This window comes from Phyllobates terribilis, unplaced genomic scaffold (assembly GCF_046119375.1).
Source record: "Phyllobates terribilis strain yellow unplaced genomic scaffold, ASM4611937v1 Scaffold_3737__1_contigs__length_71202, whole genome shotgun sequence".
Classification (NCBI taxonomy): Eukaryota; Metazoa; Chordata; class Amphibia; order Anura; family Dendrobatidae; genus Phyllobates; species Phyllobates terribilis.
This window is the reverse complement of record NW_027366490.1, coordinates 54,655-71,203: the sequence shown is the minus strand read 5'-3', so window position 1 is coordinate 71,203 and position 16,549 is coordinate 54,655. Positions and strand designations below refer to the sequence as shown.

General features: G+C 45.2%; 13 non-coding genes across 13 annotated transcripts; all 13 read right to left on the bottom strand.

Annotated features, from left to right (window-relative positions):
• Positions 1–214: 214 nt before the first annotated feature.
• Positions 215–405, bottom strand: LOC141248526 (U2 spliceosomal RNA). Its single transcript, XR_012311719.1, has one exon. It is a non-coding gene; the product is annotated as a U2 spliceosomal RNA (small nuclear RNA).
• Positions 406–1,520: 1,115 nt separating this feature from the next.
• LOC141248525 (U2 spliceosomal RNA) lies at positions 1,521–1,711 on the bottom strand. Its single transcript, XR_012311718.1, has one exon. It is a non-coding gene; the product is annotated as a U2 spliceosomal RNA (small nuclear RNA).
• Positions 1,712–2,826: 1,115 nt separating this feature from the next.
• Positions 2,827–3,017, bottom strand: LOC141248524 (U2 spliceosomal RNA). The gene has a single exon (XR_012311717.1). It is a non-coding gene; the product is annotated as a U2 spliceosomal RNA (small nuclear RNA).
• Positions 3,018–4,132: 1,115 nt separating this feature from the next.
• Positions 4,133–4,323, bottom strand: LOC141248581 (U2 spliceosomal RNA). The gene has a single exon (XR_012311770.1). It is a non-coding gene; the product is annotated as a U2 spliceosomal RNA (small nuclear RNA).
• Positions 4,324–5,438: 1,115 nt separating this feature from the next.
• Positions 5,439–5,629, bottom strand: LOC141248580 (U2 spliceosomal RNA). Its single transcript, XR_012311769.1, has one exon. It is a non-coding gene; the product is annotated as a U2 spliceosomal RNA (small nuclear RNA).
• Positions 5,630–6,744: 1,115 nt separating this feature from the next.
• LOC141248579 (U2 spliceosomal RNA) lies at positions 6,745–6,935 on the bottom strand. The gene has a single exon (XR_012311768.1). It is a non-coding gene; the product is annotated as a U2 spliceosomal RNA (small nuclear RNA).
• A 1,115-nt stretch (positions 6,936–8,050) lies between these two features.
• On the bottom strand, positions 8,051–8,241 carry LOC141248528 (U2 spliceosomal RNA). The gene has a single exon (XR_012311720.1). It is a non-coding gene; the product is annotated as a U2 spliceosomal RNA (small nuclear RNA).
• Positions 8,242–9,356: 1,115 nt separating this feature from the next.
• On the bottom strand, positions 9,357–9,547 carry LOC141248578 (U2 spliceosomal RNA). Its single transcript, XR_012311767.1, has one exon. It is a non-coding gene; the product is annotated as a U2 spliceosomal RNA (small nuclear RNA).
• A 1,115-nt stretch (positions 9,548–10,662) lies between these two features.
• Positions 10,663–10,853, bottom strand: LOC141248577 (U2 spliceosomal RNA). The gene has a single exon (XR_012311766.1). It is a non-coding gene; the product is annotated as a U2 spliceosomal RNA (small nuclear RNA).
• A 1,115-nt stretch (positions 10,854–11,968) lies between these two features.
• Positions 11,969–12,159, bottom strand: LOC141248574 (U2 spliceosomal RNA). The gene has a single exon (XR_012311764.1). It is a non-coding gene; the product is annotated as a U2 spliceosomal RNA (small nuclear RNA).
• A 1,115-nt stretch (positions 12,160–13,274) lies between these two features.
• Positions 13,275–13,465, bottom strand: LOC141248573 (U2 spliceosomal RNA). Its single transcript, XR_012311763.1, has one exon. It is a non-coding gene; the product is annotated as a U2 spliceosomal RNA (small nuclear RNA).
• A 1,115-nt stretch (positions 13,466–14,580) lies between these two features.
• Positions 14,581–14,771, bottom strand: LOC141248572 (U2 spliceosomal RNA). The gene has a single exon (XR_012311762.1). It is a non-coding gene; the product is annotated as a U2 spliceosomal RNA (small nuclear RNA).
• A 1,115-nt stretch (positions 14,772–15,886) lies between these two features.
• Positions 15,887–16,077, bottom strand: LOC141248571 (U2 spliceosomal RNA). The gene has a single exon (XR_012311761.1). It is a non-coding gene; the product is annotated as a U2 spliceosomal RNA (small nuclear RNA).
• Positions 16,078–16,549: the final 472 nt, after the last annotated feature.

Here is a 16,549-nt window from a genome sequence, read left to right as displayed (position 1 = left end):
AGCATTGCATCACATTACATGGCAATGCAATGCACAGTTGCTGAAGTTGAACCAAAATGAGCTTGTAATCTGGCTTCTGCAACTTTGAACATGAAAAATCCAATGAGGAGAAGAAAAGCAGAGCCAAAGAGTCCATCCCAAAATCCGACAAACAAGCAAAATGAACAAAAAACATTGAATTCAATTCTTTCTGATTTTAGAAACTGCATTAAAGAAGGGGTGCACCGGTCCTGGAGATACTGCAATACCAGGTCAATGCGTGGAGTGGACAGAGCAAGCTCTTTTTCCATCTCCCTGTTCTAAAAATCCATTTAATATATGGTCCCCAGATAGGGGACGTATCAGATATTAAACTGATAAGAACAGATACTACACTTGATCTTAGCCAAAAGGCCGAGAAGCGATAACCAGAATTGGTTTCAAACTACGGAGCCACCCAAGGATCCTAAAAAGTCCATTTGTGGAGATGAGCTCCTGGACTCCCGTTAAGAAGACATGTTGTCAACCTCTAGATCCCTTACATGCCTGCACTTTTCGGCTTGCTGCTGCTGCAATCCACGCGTTTTAGATCTGCATAACTCCACCTCTTTAAACACAGCACCTTCACCCCCTGCTGTTCCCACCCGCCTCAACACCGTTGGAAGGGAGGAGAACCAATTAAGGCGGGGGGTGGGGTGGAACGAGCAGCTGTCTACCCTTAGCAGGAGGGCTCCTGATTACATACCTCTCCTGCTGCTGCTGCTGCTGGCTGTCCAGCAGCAGACTGAAGGTGGCTGCTGCTGTGCACAGGTATATAAAGGCTCAGAGCCTATTATGACACGCGCAGCCAGCGTTCCATTGCCACATTCCATCTACTGCAGGCAGGATACCTGGCTGGCTGAATGTCGCTGAGAAGCTCACAGAGACCGCCATAAGCAACAGTTTAACAGAATGCCACAGACTAATCAACCAAACTTTTTGGGTTGGGTTCTCTTTTATAGTCTGCAGGCATTAAATGAAAGAAGTCAGTGTTCCAGCAGAAGGAGACAACGTTTCAGAAAAGGCATTGTAGCAAACCAAAAAAGAAATTTTAAGCGCAGCAGTGTAACCAGCGCACATACCTGTTAGCTCGGGTGAGTTTAAAAGGCTGCTGTTGATAACAAGGGCATTTGCTAAATAGATGGTGTGTGTGCAACAATATACTGAAAGGTCAATTATATTGTGCAGCTTATCTCACCACCTGTAGTTATTTAGGTGAAAGCTCCAAAATGCTTGCCTAATATGTCTGTTTATCCAAAAGGAAGTAGAAAGGGAGAGCTAGAAAGATAGCATTGCATCACATTACATGGCAATGCAATGCACAGTTGCTGAAGTTGAACCAAAATGAGCTTGTAATCTGGCTTCTGCAACTTTGAACATGAAAAATCCAATGAGGAGAAGAAAAGCAGAGCCAAAGAGTCCATCCCAAAATCCGACAAACAAGCAAAATGAACAAAAAACATTGAATTCAATTCTTTCTGATTTTAGAAACTGCATTAAAGAAGGGGTGCACCGGTCCTGGAGATACTGCAATACCAGGTCAATGCGTGGAGTGGACAGAGCAAGCTCTTTTTCCATCTCCCTGTTCTAAAAATCCATTTAATATATGGTCCCCAGATAGGGGACGTATCAGATATTAAACTGATAAGAACAGATACTACACTTGATCTTAGCCAAAAGGCCGAGAAGCGATAACCAGAATTGGTTTCAAACTACGGAGCCACCCAAGGATCCTAAAAAGTCCATTTGTGGAGATGAGCTCCTGGACTCCCGTTAAGAAGACATGTTGTCAACCTCTAGATCCCTTACATGCCTGCACTTTTCGGCTTGCTGCTGCTGCAATCCACGCGTTTTAGATCTGCATAACTCCACCTCTTTAAACACAGCACCTTCACCCCCTGCTGTTCCCACCCGCCTCAACACCGTTGGAAGGGAGGAGAACCAATTAAGGCGGGGGGTGGGGTGGAACGAGCAGCTGTCTACCCTTAGCAGGAGGGCTCCTGATTACATACCTCTCCTGCTGCTGCTGCTGCTGGCTGTCCAGCAGCAGACTGAAGGTGGCTGCTGCTGTGCACAGGTATATAAAGGCTCAGAGCCTATTATGACACGCGCAGCCAGCGTTCCATTGCCACATTCCATCTACTGCAGGCAGGATACCTGGCTGGCTGAATGTCGCTGAGAAGCTCACAGAGACCGCCATAAGCAACAGTTTAACAGAATGCCACAGACTAATCAACCAAACTTTTTGGGTTGGGTTCTCTTTTATAGTCTGCAGGCATTAAATGAAAGAAGTCAGTGTTCCAGCAGAAGGAGACAACGTTTCAGAAAAGGCATTGTAGCAAACCAAAAAAGAAATTTTAAGCGCAGCAGTGTAACCAGCGCACATACCTGTTAGCTCGGGTGAGTTTAAAAGGCTGCTGTTGATAACAAGGGCATTTGCTAAATAGATGGTGTGTGTGCAACAATATACTGAAAGGTCAATTATATTGTGCAGCTTATCTCACCACCTGTAGTTATTTAGGTGAAAGCTCCAAAATGCTTGCCTAATATGTCTGTTTATCCAAAAGGAAGTAGAAAGGGAGAGCTAGAAAGATAGCATTGCATCACATTACATGGCAATGCAATGCACAGTTGCTGAAGTTGAACCAAAATGAGCTTGTAATCTGGCTTCTGCAACTTTGAACATGAAAAATCCAATGAGGAGAAGAAAAGCAGAGCCAAAGAGTCCATCCCAAAATCCGACAAACAAGCAAAATGAACAAAAAACATTGAATTCAATTCTTTCTGATTTTAGAAACTGCATTAAAGAAGGGGTGCACCGGTCCTGGAGATACTGCAATACCAGGTCAATGCGTGGAGTGGACAGAGCAAGCTCTTTTTCCATCTCCCTGTTCTAAAAATCCATTTAATATATGGTCCCCAGATAGGGGACGTATCAGATATTAAACTGATAAGAACAGATACTACACTTGATCTTAGCCAAAAGGCCGAGAAGCGATAACCAGAATTGGTTTCAAACTACGGAGCCACCCAAGGATCCTAAAAAGTCCATTTGTGGAGATGAGCTCCTGGACTCCCGTTAAGAAGACATGTTGTCAACCTCTAGATCCCTTACATGCCTGCACTTTTCGGCTTGCTGCTGCTGCAATCCACGCGTTTTAGATCTGCATAACTCCACCTCTTTAAACACAGCACCTTCACCCCCTGCTGTTCCCACCCGCCTCAACACCGTTGGAAGGGAGGAGAACCAATTAAGGCGGGGGGTGGGGTGGAACGAGCAGCTGTCTACCCTTAGCAGGAGGGCTCCTGATTACATACCTCTCCTGCTGCTGCTGCTGCTGGCTGTCCAGCAGCAGACTGAAGGTGGCTGCTGCTGTGCACAGGTATATAAAGGCTCAGAGCCTATTATGACACGCGCAGCCAGCGTTCCATTGCCACATTCCATCTACTGCAGGCAGGATACCTGGCTGGCTGAATGTCGCTGAGAAGCTCACAGAGACCGCCATAAGCAACAGTTTAACAGAATGCCACAGACTAATCAACCAAACTTTTTGGGTTGGGTTCTCTTTTATAGTCTGCAGGCATTAAATGAAAGAAGTCAGTGTTCCAGCAGAAGGAGACAACGTTTCAGAAAAGGCATTGTAGCAAACCAAAAAAGAAATTTTAAGCGCAGCAGTGTAACCAGCGCACATACCTGTTAGCTCGGGTGAGTTTAAAAGGCTGCTGTTGATAACAAGGGCATTTGCTAAATAGATGGTGTGTGTGCAACAATATACTGAAAGGTCAATTATATTGTGCAGCTTATCTCACCACCTGTAGTTATTTAGGTGAAAGCTCCAAAATGCTTGCCTAATATGTCTGTTTATCCAAAAGGAAGTAGAAAGGGAGAGCTAGAAAGATAGCATTGCATCACATTACATGGCAATGCAATGCACAGTTGCTGAAGTTGAACCAAAATGAGCTTGTAATCTGGCTTCTGCAACTTTGAACATGAAAAATCCAATGAGGAGAAGAAAAGCAGAGCCAAAGAGTCCATCCCAAAATCCGACAAACAAGCAAAATGAACAAAAAACATTGAATTCAATTCTTTCTGATTTTAGAAACTGCATTAAAGAAGGGGTGCACCGGTCCTGGAGATACTGCAATACCAGGTCAATGCGTGGAGTGGACAGAGCAAGCTCTTTTTCCATCTCCCTGTTCTAAAAATCCATTTAATATATGGTCCCCAGATAGGGGACGTATCAGATATTAAACTGATAAGAACAGATACTACACTTGATCTTAGCCAAAAGGCCGAGAAGCGATAACCAGAATTGGTTTCAAACTACGGAGCCACCCAAGGATCCTAAAAAGTCCATTTGTGGAGATGAGCTCCTGGACTCCCGTTAAGAAGACATGTTGTCAACCTCTAGATCCCTTACATGCCTGCACTTTTCGGCTTGCTGCTGCTGCAATCCACGCGTTTTAGATCTGCATAACTCCACCTCTTTAAACACAGCACCTTCACCCCCTGCTGTTCCCACCCGCCTCAACACCGTTGGAAGGGAGGAGAACCAATTAAGGCGGGGGGTGGGGTGGAACGAGCAGCTGTCTACCCTTAGCAGGAGGGCTCCTGATTACATACCTCTCCTGCTGCTGCTGCTGCTGGCTGTCCAGCAGCAGACTGAAGGTGGCTGCTGCTGTGCACAGGTATATAAAGGCTCAGAGCCTATTATGACACGCGCAGCCAGCGTTCCATTGCCACATTCCATCTACTGCAGGCAGGATACCTGGCTGGCTGAATGTCGCTGAGAAGCTCACAGAGACCGCCATAAGCAACAGTTTAACAGAATGCCACAGACTAATCAACCAAACTTTTTGGGTTGGGTTCTCTTTTATAGTCTGCAGGCATTAAATGAAAGAAGTCAGTGTTCCAGCAGAAGGAGACAACGTTTCAGAAAAGGCATTGTAGCAAACCAAAAAAGAAATTTTAAGCGCAGCAGTGTAACCAGCGCACATACCTGTTAGCTCGGGTGAGTTTAAAAGGCTGCTGTTGATAACAAGGGCATTTGCTAAATAGATGGTGTGTGTGCAACAATATACTGAAAGGTCAATTATATTGTGCAGCTTATCTCACCACCTGTAGTTATTTAGGTGAAAGCTCCAAAATGCTTGCCTAATATGTCTGTTTATCCAAAAGGAAGTAGAAAGGGAGAGCTAGAAAGATAGCATTGCATCACATTACATGGCAATGCAATGCACAGTTGCTGAAGTTGAACCAAAATGAGCTTGTAATCTGGCTTCTGCAACTTTGAACATGAAAAATCCAATGAGGAGAAGAAAAGCAGAGCCAAAGAGTCCATCCCAAAATCCGACAAACAAGCAAAATGAACAAAAAACATTGAATTCAATTCTTTCTGATTTTAGAAACTGCATTAAAGAAGGGGTGCACCGGTCCTGGAGATACTGCAATACCAGGTCAATGCGTGGAGTGGACAGAGCAAGCTCTTTTTCCATCTCCCTGTTCTAAAAATCCATTTAATATATGGTCCCCAGATAGGGGACGTATCAGATATTAAACTGATAAGAACAGATACTACACTTGATCTTAGCCAAAAGGCCGAGAAGCGATAACCAGAATTGGTTTCAAACTACGGAGCCACCCAAGGATCCTAAAAAGTCCATTTGTGGAGATGAGCTCCTGGACTCCCGTTAAGAAGACATGTTGTCAACCTCTAGATCCCTTACATGCCTGCACTTTTCGGCTTGCTGCTGCTGCAATCCACGCGTTTTAGATCTGCATAACTCCACCTCTTTAAACACAGCACCTTCACCCCCTGCTGTTCCCACCCGCCTCAACACCGTTGGAAGGGAGGAGAACCAATTAAGGCGGGGGGTGGGGTGGAACGAGCAGCTGTCTACCCTTAGCAGGAGGGCTCCTGATTACATACCTCTCCTGCTGCTGCTGCTGCTGGCTGTCCAGCAGCAGACTGAAGGTGGCTGCTGCTGTGCACAGGTATATAAAGGCTCAGAGCCTATTATGACACGCGCAGCCAGCGTTCCATTGCCACATTCCATCTACTGCAGGCAGGATACCTGGCTGGCTGAATGTCGCTGAGAAGCTCACAGAGACCGCCATAAGCAACAGTTTAACAGAATGCCACAGACTAATCAACCAAACTTTTTGGGTTGGGTTCTCTTTTATAGTCTGCAGGCATTAAATGAAAGAAGTCAGTGTTCCAGCAGAAGGAGACAACGTTTCAGAAAAGGCATTGTAGCAAACCAAAAAAGAAATTTTAAGCGCAGCAGTGTAACCAGCGCACATACCTGTTAGCTCGGGTGAGTTTAAAAGGCTGCTGTTGATAACAAGGGCATTTGCTAAATAGATGGTGTGTGTGCAACAATATACTGAAAGGTCAATTATATTGTGCAGCTTATCTCACCACCTGTAGTTATTTAGGTGAAAGCTCCAAAATGCTTGCCTAATATGTCTGTTTATCCAAAAGGAAGTAGAAAGGGAGAGCTAGAAAGATAGCATTGCATCACATTACATGGCAATGCAATGCACAGTTGCTGAAGTTGAACCAAAATGAGCTTGTAATCTGGCTTCTGCAACTTTGAACATGAAAAATCCAATGAGGAGAAGAAAAGCAGAGCCAAAGAGTCCATCCCAAAATCCGACAAACAAGCAAAATGAACAAAAAACATTGAATTCAATTCTTTCTGATTTTAGAAACTGCATTAAAGAAGGGGTGCACCGGTCCTGGAGATACTGCAATACCAGGTCAATGCGTGGAGTGGACAGAGCAAGCTCTTTTTCCATCTCCCTGTTCTAAAAATCCATTTAATATATGGTCCCCAGATAGGGGACGTATCAGATATTAAACTGATAAGAACAGATACTACACTTGATCTTAGCCAAAAGGCCGAGAAGCGATAACCAGAATTGGTTTCAAACTACGGAGCCACCCAAGGATCCTAAAAAGTCCATTTGTGGAGATGAGCTCCTGGACTCCCGTTAAGAAGACATGTTGTCAACCTCTAGATCCCTTACATGCCTGCACTTTTCGGCTTGCTGCTGCTGCAATCCACGCGTTTTAGATCTGCATAACTCCACCTCTTTAAACACAGCACCTTCACCCCCTGCTGTTCCCACCCGCCTCAACACCGTTGGAAGGGAGGAGAACCAATTAAGGCGGGGGGTGGGGTGGAACGAGCAGCTGTCTACCCTTAGCAGGAGGGCTCCTGATTACATACCTCTCCTGCTGCTGCTGCTGCTGGCTGTCCAGCAGCAGACTGAAGGTGGCTGCTGCTGTGCACAGGTATATAAAGGCTCAGAGCCTATTATGACACGCGCAGCCAGCGTTCCATTGCCACATTCCATCTACTGCAGGCAGGATACCTGGCTGGCTGAATGTCGCTGAGAAGCTCACAGAGACCGCCATAAGCAACAGTTTAACAGAATGCCACAGACTAATCAACCAAACTTTTTGGGTTGGGTTCTCTTTTATAGTCTGCAGGCATTAAATGAAAGAAGTCAGTGTTCCAGCAGAAGGAGACAACGTTTCAGAAAAGGCATTGTAGCAAACCAAAAAAGAAATTTTAAGCGCAGCAGTGTAACCAGCGCACATACCTGTTAGCTCGGGTGAGTTTAAAAGGCTGCTGTTGATAACAAGGGCATTTGCTAAATAGATGGTGTGTGTGCAACAATATACTGAAAGGTCAATTATATTGTGCAGCTTATCTCACCACCTGTAGTTATTTAGGTGAAAGCTCCAAAATGCTTGCCTAATATGTCTGTTTATCCAAAAGGAAGTAGAAAGGGAGAGCTAGAAAGATAGCATTGCATCACATTACATGGCAATGCAATGCACAGTTGCTGAAGTTGAACCAAAATGAGCTTGTAATCTGGCTTCTGCAACTTTGAACATGAAAAATCCAATGAGGAGAAGAAAAGCAGAGCCAAAGAGTCCATCCCAAAATCCGACAAACAAGCAAAATGAACAAAAAACATTGAATTCAATTCTTTCTGATTTTAGAAACTGCATTAAAGAAGGGGTGCACCGGTCCTGGAGATACTGCAATACCAGGTCAATGCGTGGAGTGGACAGAGCAAGCTCTTTTTCCATCTCCCTGTTCTAAAAATCCATTTAATATATGGTCCGCAGATAGGGGACGTATCAGATATTAAACTGATAAGAACAGATACTACACTTGATCTTAGCCAAAAGGCCGAGAAGCGATAACCAGAATTGGTTTCAAACTACGGAGCCACCCAAGGATCCTAAAAAGTCCATTTGTGGAGATGAGCTCCTGGACTCCCGTTAAGAAGACATGTTGTCAACCTCTAGATCCCTTACATGCCTGCACTTTTCGGCTTGCTGCTGCTGCAATCCACGCGTTTTAGATCTGCATAACTCCACCTCTTTAAACACAGCACCTTCACCCCCTGCTGTTCCCACCCGCCTCAACACCGTTGGAAGGGAGGAGAACCAATTAAGGCGGGGGGTGGGGTGGAACGAGCAGCTGTCTACCCTTAGCAGGAGGGCTCCTGATTACATACCTCTCCTGCTGCTGCTGCTGCTGGCTGTCCAGCAGCAGACTGAAGGTGGCTGCTGCTGTGCACAGGTATATAAAGGCTCAGAGCCTATTATGACACGCGCAGCCAGCGTTCCATTGCCACATTCCATCTACTGCAGGCAGGATACCTGGCTGGCTGAATGTCGCTGAGAAGCTCACAGAGACCGCCATAAGCAACAGTTTAACAGAATGCCACAGACTAATCAACCAAACTTTTTGGGTTGGGTTCTCTTTTATAGTCTGCAGGCATTAAATGAAAGAAGTCAGTGTTCCAGCAGAAGGAGACAACGTTTCAGAAAAGGCATTGTAGCAAACCAAAAAAGAAATTTTAAGCGCAGCAGTGTAACCAGCGCACATACCTGTTAGCTCGGGTGAGTTTAAAAGGCTGCTGTTGATAACAAGGGCATTTGCTAAATAGATGGTGTGTGTGCAACAATATACTGAAAGGTCAATTATATTGTGCAGCTTATCTCACCACCTGTAGTTATTTAGGTGAAAGCTCCAAAATGCTTGCCTAATATGTCTGTTTATCCAAAAGGAAGTAGAAAGGGAGAGCTAGAAAGATAGCATTGCATCACATTACATGGCAATGCAATGCACAGTTGCTGAAGTTGAACCAAAATGAGCTTGTAATCTGGCTTCTGCAACTTTGAACATGAAAAATCCAATGAGGAGAAGAAAAGCAGAGCCAAAGAGTCCATCCCAAAATCCGACAAACAAGCAAAATGAACAAAAAACATTGAATTCAATTCTTTCTGATTTTAGAAACTGCATTAAAGAAGGGGTGCACCGGTCCTGGAGATACTGCAATACCAGGTCAATGCGTGGAGTGGACAGAGCAAGCTCTTTTTCCATCTCCCTGTTCTAAAAATCCATTTAATATATGGTCCCCAGATAGGGGACGTATCAGATATTAAACTGATAAGAACAGATACTACACTTGATCTTAGCCAAAAGGCCGAGAAGCGATAACCAGAATTGGTTTCAAACTACGGAGCCACCCAAGGATCCTAAAAAGTCCATTTGTGGAGATGAGCTCCTGGACTCCCGTTAAGAAGACATGTTGTCAACCTCTAGATCCCTTACATGCCTGCACTTTTCGGCTTGCTGCTGCTGCAATCCACGCGTTTTAGATCTGCATAACTCCACCTCTTTAAACACAGCACCTTCACCCCCTGCTGTTCCCACCCGCCTCAACACCGTTGGAAGGGAGGAGAACCAATTAAGGCGGGGGGTGGGGTGGAACGAGCAGCTGTCTACCCTTAGCAGGAGGGCTCCTGATTACATACCTCTCCTGCTGCTGCTGCTGCTGGCTGTCCAGCAGCAGACTGAAGGTGGCTGCTGCTGTGCACAGGTATATAAAGGCTCAGAGCCTATTATGACACGCGCAGCCAGCGTTCCATTGCCACATTCCATCTACTGCAGGCAGGATACCTGGCTGGCTGAATGTCGCTGAGAAGCTCACAGAGACCGCCATAAGCAACAGTTTAACAGAATGCCACAGACTAATCAACCAAACTTTTTGGGTTGGGTTCTCTTTTATAGTCTGCAGGCATTAAATGAAAGAAGTCAGTGTTCCAGCAGAAGGAGACAACGTTTCAGAAAAGGCATTGTAGCAAACCAAAAAAGAAATTTTAAGCGCAGCAGTGTAACCAGCGCACATACCTGTTAGCTCGGGTGAGTTTAAAAGGCTGCTGTTGATAACAAGGGCATTTGCTAAATAGATGGTGTGTGTGCAACAATATACTGAAAGGTCAATTATATTGTGCAGCTTATCTCACCACCTGTAGTTATTTAGGTGAAAGCTCCAAAATGCTTGCCTAATATGTCTGTTTATCCAAAAGGAAGTAGAAAGGGAGAGCTAGAAAGATAGCATTGCATCACATTACATGGCAATGCAATGCACAGTTGCTGAAGTTGAACCAAAATGAGCTTGTAATCTGGCTTCTGCAACTTTGAACATGAAAAATCCAATGAGGAGAAGAAAAGCAGAGCCAAAGAGTCCATCCCAAAATCCGACAAACAAGCAAAATGAACAAAAAACATTGAATTCAATTCTTTCTGATTTTAGAAACTGCATTAAAGAAGGGGTGCACCGGTCCTGGAGATACTGCAATACCAGGTCAATGCGTGGAGTGGACAGAGCAAGCTCTTTTTCCATCTCCCTGTTCTAAAAATCCATTTAATATATGGTCCCCAGATAGGGGACGTATCAGATATTAAACTGATAAGAACAGATACTACACTTGATCTTAGCCAAAAGGCCGAGAAGCGATAACCAGAATTGGTTTCAAACTACGGAGCCACCCAAGGATCCTAAAAAGTCCATTTGTGGAGATGAGCTCCTGGACTCCCGTTAAGAAGACATGTTGTCAACCTCTAGATCCCTTACATGCCTGCACTTTTCGGCTTGCTGCTGCTGCAATCCACGCGTTTTAGATCTGCATAACTCCACCTCTTTAAACACAGCACCTTCACCCCCTGCTGTTCCCACCCGCCTCAACACCGTTGGAAGGGAGGAGAACCAATTAAGGCGGGGGGTGGGGTGGAACGAGCAGCTGTCTACCCTTAGCAGGAGGGCTCCTGATTACATACCTCTCCTGCTGCTGCTGCTGCTGGCTGTCCAGCAGCAGACTGAAGGTGGCTGCTGCTGTGCACAGGTATATAAAGGCTCAGAGCCTATTATGACACGCGCAGCCAGCGTTCCATTGCCACATTCCATCTACTGCAGGCAGGATACCTGGCTGGCTGAATGTCGCTGAGAAGCTCACAGAGACCGCCATAAGCAACAGTTTAACAGAATGCCACAGACTAATCAACCAAACTTTTTGGGTTGGGTTCTCTTTTATAGTCTGCAGGCATTAAATGAAAGAAGTCAGTGTTCCAGCAGAAGGAGACAACGTTTCAGAAAAGGCATTGTAGCAAACCAAAAAAGAAATTTTAAGCGCAGCAGTGTAACCAGCGCACATACCTGTTAGCTCGGGTGAGTTTAAAAGGCTGCTGTTGATAACAAGGGCATTTGCTAAATAGATGGTGTGTGTGCAACAATATACTGAAAGGTCAATTATATTGTGCAGCTTATCTCACCACCTGTAGTTATTTAGGTGAAAGCTCCAAAATGCTTGCCTAATATGTCTGTTTATCCAAAAGGAAGTAGAAAGGGAGAGCTAGAAAGATAGCATTGCATCACATTACATGGCAATGCAATGCACAGTTGCTGAAGTTGAACCAAAATGAGCTTGTAATCTGGCTTCTGCAACTTTGAACATGAAAAATCCAATGAGGAGAAGAAAAGCAGAGCCAAAGAGTCCATCCCAAAATCCGACAAACAAGCAAAATGAACAAAAAACATTGAATTCAATTCTTTCTGATTTTAGAAACTGCATTAAAGAAGGGGTGCACCGGTCCTGGAGATACTGCAATACCAGGTCAATGCGTGGAGTGGACAGAGCAAGCTCTTTTTCCATCTCCCTGTTCTAAAAATCCATTTAATATATGGTCCCCAGATAGGGGACGTATCAGATATTAAACTGATAAGAACAGATACTACACTTGATCTTAGCCAAAAGGCCGAGAAGCGATAACCAGAATTGGTTTCAAACTACGGAGCCACCCAAGGATCCTAAAAAGTCCATTTGTGGAGATGAGCTCCTGGACTCCCGTTAAGAAGACATGTTGTCAACCTCTAGATCCCTTACATGCCTGCACTTTTCGGCTTGCTGCTGCTGCAATCCACGCGTTTTAGATCTGCATAACTCCACCTCTTTAAACACAGCACCTTCACCCCCTGCTGTTCCCACCCGCCTCAACACCGTTGGAAGGGAGGAGAACCAATTAAGGCGGGGGGTGGGGTGGAACGAGCAGCTGTCTACCCTTAGCAGGAGGGCTCCTGATTACATACCTCTCCTGCTGCTGCTGCTGCTGGCTGTCCAGCAGCAGACTGAAGGTGGCTGCTGCTGTGCACAGGTATATAAAGGCTCAGAGCCTATTATGACACGCGCAGCCAGCGTTCCATTGCCACATTCCATCTACTGCAGGCAGGATACCTGGCTGGCTGAATGTCGCTGAGAAGCTCACAGAGACCGCCATAAGCAACAGTTTAACAGAATGCCACAGACTAATCAACCAAACTTTTTGGGTTGGGTTCTCTTTTATAGTCTGCAGGCATTAAATGAAAGAAGTCAGTGTTCCAGCAGAAGGAGACAACGTTTCAGAAAAGGCATTGTAGCAAACCAAAAAAGAAATTTTAAGCGCAGCAGTGTAACCAGCGCACATACCTGTTAGCTCGGGTGAGTTTAAAAGGCTGCTGTTGATAACAAGGGCATTTGCTAAATAGATGGTGTGTGTGCAACAATATACTGAAAGGTCAATTATATTGTGCAGCTTATCTCACCACCTGTAGTTATTTAGGTGAAAGCTCCAAAATGCTTGCCTAATATGTCTGTTTATCCAAAAGGAAGTAGAAAGGGAGAGCTAGAAAGATAGCATTGCATCACATTACATGGCAATGCAATGCACAGTTGCTGAAGTTGAACCAAAATGAGCTTGTAATCTGGCTTCTGCAACTTTGAACATGAAAAATCCAATGAGGAGAAGAAAAGCAGAGCCAAAGAGTCCATCCCAAAATCCGACAAACAAGCAAAATGAACAAAAAACATTGAATTCAATTCTTTCTGATTTTAGAAACTGCATTAAAGAAGGGGTGCACCGGTCCTGGAGATACTGCAATACCAGGTCAATGCGTGGAGTGGACAGAGCAAGCTCTTTTTCCATCTCCCTGTTCTAAAAATCCATTTAATATATGGTCCCCAGATAGGGGACGTATCAGATATTAAACTGATAAGAACAGATACTACACTTGATCTTAGCCAAAAGGCCGAGAAGCGATAACCAGAATTGGTTTCAAACTACGGAGCCACCCAAGGATCCTAAAAAGTCCATTTGTGGAGATGAGCTCCTGGACTCCCGTTAAGAAGACATGTTGTCAACCTCTAGATCCCTTACATGCCTGCACTTTTCGGCTTGCTGCTGCTGCAATCCACGCGTTTTAGATCTGCATAACTCCACCTCTTTAAACACAGCACCTTCACCCCCTGCTGTTCCCACCCGCCTCAACACCGTTGGAAGGGAGGAGAACCAATTAAGGCGGGGGGTGGGGTGGAACGAGCAGCTGTCTACCCTTAGCAGGAGGGCTCCTGATTACATACCTCTCCTGCTGCTGCTGCTGCTGGCTGTCCAGCAGCAGACTGAAGGTGGCTGCTGCTGTGCACAGGTATATAAAGGCTCAGAGCCTATTATGACACGCGCAGCCAGCGTTCCATTGCCACATTCCATCTACTGCAGGCAGGATACCTGGCTGGCTGAATGTCGCTGAGAAGCTCACAGAGACCGCCATAAGCAACAGTTTAACAGAATGCCACAGACTAATCAACCAAACTTTTTGGGTTGGGTTCTCTTTTATAGTCTGCAGGCATTAAATGAAAGAAGTCAGTGTTCCAGCAGAAGGAGACAACGTTTCAGAAAAGGCATTGTAGCAAACCAAAAAAGAAATTTTAAGCGCAGCAGTGTAACCAGCGCACATACCTGTTAGCTCGGGTGAGTTTAAAAGGCTGCTGTTGATAACAAGGGCATTTGCTAAATAGATGGTGTGTGTGCAACAATATACTGAAAGGTCAATTATATTGTGCAGCTTATCTCACCACCTGTAGTTATTTAGGTGAAAGCTCCAAAATGCTTGCCTAATATGTCTGTTTATCCAAAAGGAAGTAGAAAGGGAGAGCTAGAAAGATAGCATTGCATCACATTACATGGCAATGCAATGCACAGTTGCTGAAGTTGAACCAAAATGAGCTTGTAATCTGGCTTCTGCAACTTTGAACATGAAAAATCCAATGAGGAGAAGAAAAGCAGAGCCAAAGAGTCCATCCCAAAATCCGACAAACAAGCAAAATGAACAAAAAACATTGAATTCAATTCTTTCTGATTTTAGAAACTGCATTAAAGAAGGGGTGCACCGGTCCTGGAGATACTGCAATACCAGGTCAATGCGTGGAGTGGACAGAGCAAGCTCTTTTTCCATCTCCCTGTTCTAAAAATCCATTTAATATATGGTCCCCAGATAGGGGACGTATCAGATATTAAACTGATAAGAACAGATACTACACTTGATCTTAGCCAAAAGGCCGAGAAGCGATAACCAGAATTGGTTTCAAACTACGGAGCCACCCAAGGATCCTAAAAAGTCCATTTGTGGAGATGAGCTCCTGGACTCCCGTTAAGAAGACATGTTGTCAACCTCTAGATCCCTTACATGCCTGCACTTTTCGGCTTGCTGCTGCTGCAATCCACGCGTTTTAGATCTGCATAACTCCACCTCTTTAAACACAGCACCTTCACCCCCTGCTGTTCCCACCCGCCTCAACACCGTTGGAAGGGAGGAGAACCAATTAAGGCGGGGGGTGGGGTGGAACGAGCAGCTGTCTACCCTTAGCAGGAGGGCTCCTGATTACATACCTCTCCTGCTGCTGCTGCTGCTGGCTGTCCAGCAGCAGACTGAAGGTGGCTGCTGCTGTGCACAGGTATATAAAGGCTCAGAGCCTATTATGACACGCGCAGCCAGCGTTCCATTGCCACATTCCATCTACTGCAGGCAGGATACCTGGCTGGCTGAATGTCGCTGAGAAGCTCACAGAGACCGCCATAAGCAACAGTTTAACAGAATGCCACAGACTAATCAACCAAACTTTTTGGGTTGGGTTCTCTTTTATAGTCTGCAGGCATTAAATGAAAGAAGTCAGTGTTCCAGCAGAAGGAGACAACGTTTCAGAAAAGGCATTGTAGCAAACCAAAAAAGAAATTTTAAGCGCAGCAGTGTAACCAGCGCACATACCTGTTAGCTCGGGTGAGTTTAAAAGGCTGCTGTTGATAACAAGGGCATTTGCTAAATAGATGGTGTGTGTGCAACAATATACTGAAAGGTCAATTATATTGTGCAGCTTATCTCACCACCTGTAGTTATTTAGGTGAAAGCTCCAAAATGCTTGCCTAATATGTCTGTTTATCCAAAAGGAAGTAGAAAGGGAGAGCTAGAAAGATAGCATTGCATCACATTACATGGCAATGCAATGCACAGTTGCTGAAGTTGAACCAAAATGAGCTTGTAATCTGGCTTCTGCAACTTTGAACATGAAAAATCCAATGAGGAGAAGAAAAGCAGAGCCAAAGAGTCCATCCCAAAATCCGACAAACAAGCAAAATGAACAAAAAACATTGAATTCAATTCTTTCTGATTTTAGAAACTGCATTAAAGAAGGGGTGCACCGGTCCTGGAGATACTGCAATACCAGGTCAATGCGTGGAGTGGACAGAGCAAGCTCTTTTTCCATCTCCCTGTTCTAAAAATCCATTTAATATATGGTCCCCAGATAGGGGACGTATCAGATATTAAACTGATAAGAACAGATACTACACTTGATCTTAGCCAAAAGGCCGAGAAGCGATAACCAGAATTGGTTTCAAACTACGGAGCCACCCAAGGATCCTAAAAAGTCCATTTGTGGAGATGAGCTCCTGGACTCCCGTTAAGAAGACATGTTGTCAACCTCTAGATCCCTTACATGCCTGCACTTTTCGGCTTGCTGCTGCTGCAATCCACGCGTTTTAGATCTGCATAACTCCACCTCTTTAAACACAGCACCTTCACCCCCTGCTGTTCCCACCCGCCTCAACACCGTTGGAAGGGAGGAGAACCAATTAAGGCGGGGGGTGGGGTGGAACGAGCAGCTGTCTACCCTTAGCAGGAGGGCTCCTGATTACATACCTCTCCTGCTGCTGCTGCTGCTGGCTGTCCAGCAGCAGACTGAAGGTGGCTGCTGCTGTGCACAGGTATATAAAGGCTCAGAGCCTATTATGACACGCGCAGCCAGCGTTCCATTGCCACATTCCATCTACTGCAGGCAGGATACCTGGCTGG